Below are 8,964 nucleotides of genomic sequence, written 5' to 3' on the forward strand. Positions count from 1 at the left end.
AAATGTACTCAAAAAACATTTTTAGTTTCTGAGAAACTAAAGCCTAAAGTACTTTTCCCCTTGATTTTTATTTCCTATGTTGTAAACACAAAAATAAAAATTTCAGCTTTTATTATGAATGAAAATGTTATATAATTTACTTGGAAGGAAGAAAAGAATAACATTGAAAATACAGTGATAAAGTAATATTTTATTTATAAATTCCTAAAAGGATAATTGAGCTTTGGGAAACCAATTTGGGTATACTTTACATAGAATTCCTTTTAATGATAAGCTCTTCCTAGACATTCATATTACTTCTAGAAGCAAAATGTATACCTATTTTTAAGAAATAAATCTATTTGTAAAGTATATCTAGATAATATTTTATATAACAGTTATGGTAATACTAAATAACATTTTATACATGTGTGACTGGCTTAAACATAATGATCCAAGATGAGTAGAAAATATTACATGCTTTTTCTCCTCAATGTTTACTCATTTATTTCCATATACGATGATGAATATATCTGAAGTATGCTAAGCCAGCAGTTAGTAATGCAAGGCCAGCAGGTGCCATATTTATCCAAGAGAGTGGTGAGGATGAATGACTGTCCGGACTACTAATCTGAGTCCTCAGGGGCTTGATGATATGCTCTGTCTGGGTCAGGATGTCTCTCCGGGCTCCAGCCCATTTCCTTGGCCCCTGAAAGCAGTACTGGTATGCTGTGCATGGGCCAAACAAAACCTCCACGGCCAGCTTTGGATCTGAGAGAAACAGGAATAGCAGGTTGGGCTTCACACCCATTAGGGTGGCAATCTCATCCATATACTCAATGTGATCCACTTGGATGGTGTGGCGGAGTGTCTTCACATACCTGAAACAAGTGGGAGGACAGAGCTTTGCATCATTTGAAAGCTACCAGTTTACTTCTATTCACCTTAAATGGGGAAAAAAACAGAACTAGAAAGCTAAGTGACAAACCCTGCTCCCTTCAACCACTAAATGGCAAAGTATTCACAGAACCCAAGTTTCCATGCTCTTGTCCATTCATTTTTGACTGTTCTAAGGAGACTGAACTGCAGATTGGTTTTAACGGTGATCCCTACCTTCTAAGAAATTCATTTTGTAAATGAAGGATTGTAATCCAGTTCAGTACTTCCCTGTGTGTTGTGTGGGTGGGATAGAAAACTATTAACTTCTAGACCCTGTGTGCATGCCATCAATTGGGGGATGGATAGTCAATCAGTCACTAAGAACTTGGCCAAGGTGCTTGGTGGCTGTGATGGGGTAGGGATGCAGTGGTTGTAGTTGCTTCAGGGATCAGTACTGTGGGGAAATGGCAGCTGTCTGTATGGCTCTGCCTTGATCCATATGCTTCAACATGATGACCATCCAAGGACAGCAAAACACTAAAGGCCCTACTTATACTGTGGGTTTGATTTTTCATTATGATAGTTTTATTTCTCACATATAGCAATAAAGAGTCTTGAAGAAGGAATGACCTTTCATAACATGCATAAATGTGTTTCATAGAATATCTGTGGTCCTGTGCACACCTGTACAACAGGGGGCAGGGTATGGTGTATTTCCTGATGCAAGAACACACAAAATGTCATCTTAGAGATGTGTGAGAGCTGGCACCTCTTTTGCATGATCTGAACCTTTGTTCCATGATGTGGGACCTTCACAACAACATGAAGTTTATAGCCTTCACATCTGAGAACAGAAGGATTATTTTAGGTACTGTTACATATGAAGAAACTACAATGTTACCATTTTACATCACTCTCCATTGTCATATTGGAAATGCTTAGCAATGTGCCTGCCATAATATGCACGAAATAGATTTTTAATGAGTTAACTAGAGACATTTCACTTATTACAAGTATTGATGAGAATGGTACTTGAATACTTCAACCAATAGTTTTCATTGTGTTACAACTTTTGTAAAACTGAGTATAAATTGGAGTGGGTTACTGAGAATGAATTTGGACACACATATAAACATATTACAATTTTTAAAATCCTAAAATGATGTGGTGAGATAATTAAGATATTAATTTGTATATTTTCTGTCTGTATTACTCATCTCCACGATTCTATAAAAGTAGCTGAGCCTTTTATAGTTCCTTGCATCAGACATTTTTTGTTATATGGTCAAAGAAGTAACTTCCTTGTAATTTCTACTTCTAACTTGTTTGCTTAAATTCTAGGCTCAGGAAGAAGATGACATATCTTTGAAGGCAACAAGATGGGAGAGGGAGAGATTTCATGCAGTGTGTGATATAGAAGAGTGGTGTGAAAGAGTTTGGGAGCCCATGGCAAGATTTCAGAGGGAATAACTGTGTTGAATTCCTGGGGAGATTAGACTCTGAGCCCTTCTCAACTGGAGACCCCATCCTCAGCAAAGACCTCTTCATCCTCATCATGGCAGAAAAGTCAAATTTTCCAGATTTTAAGAGTGCACTTTAGATCTAGACAATGAGGATTCCGGTAAGGAATGTGATATGAAAATGAGAGAATATTCCCATCTTTGGGGGATTACATAAATTTCCTGGATTCTGGTGAAACCATAGAAGAAACGAGTAAAGACTGAAATTCAGATTTAATATGATTTAAAGATAATAAATATGATTAATTGTTGCATAACTCAGAGGACTAAGATTCATACCTGGTTTTATGCTGCAAAATTACTTAGGATATGGAGAAAAACCCACATAATTGAGATGAAGCATGGATTTTGAGCCTGGATTAGGGATTCCATGATCACTACGCTGGTTCCAAACTAGTTGTTACTATTTACTTACTGTTTTTCCATTGCCTTTTCCCTCTGGGCAATATCTGCCAACAAGTTCTCCACCGAGAGTAGTTGATTTCATCCTAGAAGAGACAATCAGAGTGTTTCAGGATTCCAAATGTTGAAAGGAGATGACTACTGGCAAGAAGAAACTGAAGACTAATTTTCCCTGAAATATGAGGAATTTATCCAATCTTTATTGACATATCTTTGACACTCGTGTAGCCCAGTGAGACTGGAGTTCTGCAATAGATAGGATGATGCCAAGTGGCTGGATAAGGCCGTTGACAGCCAGTGTTGACTTTTCCAGGTCACGTTGCTGCTGCTGCTGCTGCTGCTAAGTCGCTTCAGTTGTGTCTGACTTTGTGCAACCCCATAGATGGCAGCCCACCAGGCTCCCCCATCCCTGGGATTCTCCAGGCAAGAACACTGGAGTGGGTTGCCATTTCCTTCTCCAATGCACGAAAGTGAAAAGTGAAAGTGAAGTTGCTCAGTCGTGTCTGACTCTTAGTGACCCCATGGACTGCAGCCTTCCAGGCTCCTAGATCCATGGGATTTTCCAGGCAAGAGTACTGGAGTGGGGTGCCATTGCTTTCTCCATTCCAGGTCATGAGGGAACATGAATTTATACAGGGACACTTTATTATTGGTGACATTGATCAAATTATTAAGGAAAAGGAAGGAAAAACTGTATCCTGTGGCAAAGATAACAACATCAAAAGTCTCTATGCCGCCATCATCAAAAATGGCATCTGTTTCTGTGCACTCCTTCACATTGGGTTTCACTTGGACTCTTCCAGAAATTATGTGGTTTGTCAGGTCATCACTGATATTTGGATGCTGACTTAAAAATCTATATAAAAACCAAAAAAATCCCAAGTAATAAAATATATAAAAAGAAAGAAATACATATGAGAAGGGATTGAAGTCAGTTTGCATTTCCCCCCAAATCTGTGCTTATCCAATTTTTGCCTCTAACAGAAGACAGAGGTTAATTTTGTACTAAGTGCTTTAGAAATCACTTCAGTGCTACCTTTTTGTAGATATGTATAATTTTGAAAATGTATGTAATCTTGCATTCTGTGCCATAATAATCTCTTACTGATAAAATATATTTTGAATTACATAGAATTGAGGAAGAAAATGATGTATTATTATGTATCCTAGTTTGAAAAACACAGTCATTAATCATCATTAGCCTTCCTTCCACCTCAATTCCTACCAAACCGCTATCAGTTCAGTTCAGTGGCTCAGTCGTGTCCGACTGTGACCCCATAAACTGCAGCAAACCAGGCCTCCCTGTCCATCACCAACTCCCAGAGTCCACCCAAACCTATGTCCATTGAATAGGTGATGCCATCCAACCATCTCATCCTCTGTCATCCCCTTCTCCTCCTGCCTTCAATCTTTCCCAGCATCAGGGTCTTTTCAAATGAGTCAGCTCTTTGCATCAGGTGGCCAAAATATTGGAGTTTCAGCTTCAGCATCAGTCCTTCCAATGAACACCCAGAACTGATCTGCTTTAGGATGGACTTTGTGCTTCATTCAACCCAGCGTTTCTATGATGTACTCTGCATATAAGTTAAATAAGCAGGGTGACAATATACAGCCTTGACGTACTCCTTTTCCTATTTGGAACCAGTCTGTTGTTCCATGTCCAGTTCTAACTGTTGCTTCTTGACCTACATACAGGTTTCTCAATAGGCAGGTCAGGTGGTCTGGTATTCCCATCTCTTTCAGAATTTTCCAGTTTATTGTGAGCCACACAGTCAAAGGCTTTGGTATAGTCAATAAAGCAAAAATAGATGTTTTTCTGGAACTCTTTTGCTTTTTGGTGATCCAGTGGATGTTGGCAATTTGACTTCTGGTTCCTCTGCCTTTTCTAAAACCAGCTTGAACATCTTGAAGTTCACGGTTCATGTATTGTTGGAGCCTGGCTTGGAGAATTTTGAGCATTACTTTACTAGCATGTGACATGACTGCAATTGTGCAGTAGTTTGAGCATTCTTTGGCTTTGCCTTTCTTTGGGATTGGAATGAAAACTGACCTTTTCCAGTCCTGTGGCCACTGCTGAGTTTTCCAAATTTGCTGGCATATTGAGTGCAGCATTTTCACAACATCATCTTTTAGAATTTGAAATAGCTCAACTGGAATTCCATCACCTCAAGTAGCTTTGTTCGTAGTGATGTTTGCTAAGGCCCACTTGACTTCACATTCAAGGATGTCTGGCTCTAGGTGAGTGATCACACCATCGTAATTATCTGGGTCGTGAAGATCTTTTCTGTACAGTTCTTCTGTATATTTTTTCCACCTCTTCTTAATATCTTCTGTTTCTGTTTGGTCCATATCATTTCTGCCCTTTATTGAGCCCATCTTTGCATGAAATGTTCCCTTGGTATCTCTAATTTTCTTGAAGAGATCTCTAGTCTTTCCCATTCTGTTGTTTTCCTCTACTTCTTTGCATTGATCACTGAGGAAAGTTTTCTTATCTCTCCTTGCTGTTCTTTGGAACTCTGCGTTCAAATGGGTATATCTTTCCTTTTCTCCTTTGCTTTTTGCTTCTCTTCTTTTCACAGCAATTTGTAAGCCCTCCTCAGAGAGCCATTTTGGTTTTCTGCATTTCTTCCATAAACTTACACAATGTTATATATCTTTTATATCACAATAAAAAATTTTAAAATAAAAACACATGATAAAGATGGTCTGAGTGAAAAAAAAAACTGTGTTTTTGAAATTATTATGAAAGCATCAATATTTATTGTCGGAGAAGGCAATGGCACCCCACTCCAGCACTCTTGCCTGGAAAATCCCATGGATGGAGGAGCCTGGTAGGCTACAGTCCATGAGGTCGCTAAGAGTTGGACACGACTGAGCGACTTCATTTTCACTTTCATGCATTGGAGGAGGAAATGGCAACCCACTCCAGTGTTCTTGCCTGGAGAATCCCAGGGACGGGGGAGCCTGGTGGGCTGCCGTCTATGGGGTTGCACAGAGTCGGACATGACTGAAGCGACTTAGCATGCATGCATGCATGCATGAGCCTTAGATTACTTATTCACTTGTTTACCCATTTATTTATCTGCTCAACACTTACTCGTCTCCAGCTATGGACCAGATATTGTGTTTACTGCTGAGGCCACAAAGAAAATGATGTAGTCCTGACCTCAAGGTTTCAATAAATCTAAAGGAGGTGCAAATAAAATTAAAGATATGACTTTGTAGCTGGTGAGATTAAGATACATGTAAATTGTGCCTCAATCTTGCTCATAGTGACTATTTAGATCCATGCCTTTTTTTTTTTTTTTTGCATGAATCACAGCACGCCAGGCCTGCCTGTCCATCACCAACTCCCAGAGTTCACTCAGGCTCACGTCCATCGAGTCAGTGATGCCAACCAGCCATCTCATCCTCTGTTGTCCCCTTCTCCTCCTGCACCCAATCCCTCCCAGCATCAGAGTCTTTTCCAATGAGTCAACTCTTTGCATGAGGTGGCCAAAGTATTGGAGTTTCAGCTTTAGCATCAGTCCTTCCAAAGAAATCCCAGGACTGATCTCCTTCAGAATGGACTGGTTGGATCTCCTTGCAGTCCAAGGGACTCTCAAGAGTCTTTTCCAACACCACAGTTCAAAAGCATCAATTCTTCAGTGCTCAGCCTTCTTCACAGTCCAACTCTCACATCCATACATGACCACTGGAAAAACCATAGCCTTGACTAAACGGACCTTTGTTGGCATAGTTAAGCCCATCCTAAAAAGGTAACCACATAGTGACTTGTGCAGATAAATCTTATTGCATATAGCATATCCTTTTGTTTATTATTCTGTCATATTTTACTGAGTATTAAGCACTTGTGGTGTTGGAGAAGACTCTTGAGAGTCCCTTGGACTGCAAGGAGATCCAACCAGTCCATTCTGAAGGAGATCAGCCCTGGGATTTCTTTGGAAGGAATGATGCTAAAGCTGAAACTCCAGTACTTTGGCCACCTCATGTGAAGAGTTGACTCATTGGAAAAGACTCTGATGCTGGGAGGGATTGGGGGCAGGAGGAGAAGGGGACGACAGAGGATGAGATGGCTGGATGGCATCACTGACTCGATGGACGTGAGTCTGGGTGAACTCCGGGAGTTGGTGATGGACAGGGAGGCCTGGCGTGCTGCGATTCATGGGGTCGCAAAGAGTTGAACACGACTGAGTGACTGAACTGAACTGAACTGAAGCACTTAGCAAAATTTGAGACTCAGCTGGTATCTAATAAATGACTTAAAATCAAATTTGAATGAACAAATTAATTTTTGAACTTTCCTACTTTTTGTACTTGCTAACATGGTTGGACAGTAAGAATATTATATCATACAACTATAATCAGATAAAACATATTGGTGACTATCCCCACAAAGCAATATATGTTATCAGTTCAGCTTCAGTTCAGTTGCTCAGTCATGTCTGACTTTGCAACCCCATGAATTGCAGCACGCCAGGCCTCCCTGTCCATCACCAACTCCTGGAGTTCATCCAAACTCATGTCCATCGAGTCAGTGATGCCATCTAACCATCATATCGTCTGTCATGCCCTTCTCCTCCTGCCCCCAATCCATCCCAGCATCAGAGTCTTTTCTAATGAGTCAGCTCTTCACATGAGATGGCCAAAGTATTGGAGTTTCAGCTTTAGCATCAGTCCTTCCAAAGAACATCCAGGACTGATCTCCTTCAGAATGGACTGGTTGGATCTCCTTGCAGTCCAAGGGACTCTCAAGAGTCTTCTCCAACACCACAGTTCAAAAGCATCAATTCTTTGGCGCTCAGCTTTCTTCACAGTCCAACTCTCACATCCATACACGACCACTGGAAAAACCATAGCGTTGATTAGACGGACCTTTGTTGGCAAAGTAATGTCTCTGTTTTTGAATATATGTTATAAGTAAGGATAAACGACCAACCTTTGGAAAGAAGAAAAATCAAGTTTAGTTTCAGCCTCTGGTTGAAAGTAGATCTTTTGCTTCCTCTGTCTTCTTCTTTTTTTTTTTTTTTTAATCTTTTAAAAAAAATTTTTTAATTTTATTTTATTTTTAAAATTTACATAATTGTATTAGTTTTGCCAAATATCAAAATGAATCCATCACAGGTATACACTCTGTCTTCTTTATAACAAAGTCATTTCACAACAATTTACAGACTTGTATAGCTTATTGAACTAGTTTCTGTGTAATTCTTTCCCATGACTCCTCCAATTGTATTAAAAAAAATTGCCATGCATTTTTTTAGGGAAGGACCATGTCTAATTTGATGAGATTTACAATTCATTCACAGGTATTGGTCTGCAGTACATTTTAACGCTAACTGGCACATTGAAAAGTTCAACCAAACTGAAGTATTTTCATTGACTGGGAAAAGTATAATGGATATTTTTGAAAATAAGTAATGTTGTTAATTATGCTTCACAAATTTAAGCATTCTTATCAATTTTTTAAAAGTTAAATTTATTTATTTTAATTAGAGGCTAATTACTTTACAATATTTTATTGGTTTTGCCATACATCAACATGAATCCACCACAGATGTACACGTGTTCCCAGTCCTGAACCCCCCCTCCCACCTCCCTCCCCATACCATCCCTCTGGGCTTCCTGTATCCTGCATCGAACTTGGACTGGCGATTTGTTTCTTATATGATATTATACATGTTTCAATGCCATTCTCCCTAATCATCTCCCCCCCCACAGAGTCCAAAAGACTTTTCCAAACATCTGTGTCTCTTTTGCTGTCTCCAATACAGGGTTATCATTACCATTTTTCTAAATTTCATATATATGCGTTAATATACTGTATTGGTGTTTTTCTTTCTGGCTTATTTCAATCTGTATAATAATTTTATGCTAAGGAATTTTATGTATTTATGTTAAGAAATTTTTTGATGAAAATAATGTTCAGTTAATGCTTATGATATAACTTTTAAAAGAAGACAAAGCAAGCTGTAAATTATAAAAAGAAACATATAAAATTTTTATTAATTACTGCATTTTGGTGATGGAACAATGGTTGATGATGTTTTTAATCTTTATATATTCAAAAATATATACAGAAAACAAAATGATTTTTACTAAACTAAAAATGATTATTACTAATCACTTAGACACTGTGTTCTCAGTTATAATCCAAGCGGAATTATAGATTCATACCTTGAGA

General features: G+C 38.8%; 1 pseudogene; it reads right to left on the reverse strand.

Moving 5' to 3' along the window:
- Positions 1-484: 484 nt before the first annotated feature.
- Positions 485-3,777, reverse strand: LOC139179585 (flavin-containing monooxygenase 5-like; annotated as a pseudogene).
- Between the last annotated feature and the right edge of the window lie 5,187 nt (positions 3,778-8,964).

The sequence above is a fragment of the Bos indicus genome, chromosome 3, assembly GCF_029378745.1.
Source record: "Bos indicus isolate NIAB-ARS_2022 breed Sahiwal x Tharparkar chromosome 3, NIAB-ARS_B.indTharparkar_mat_pri_1.0, whole genome shotgun sequence".
Taxonomy (NCBI): Eukaryota; Metazoa; Chordata; class Mammalia; order Artiodactyla; family Bovidae; genus Bos; species Bos indicus.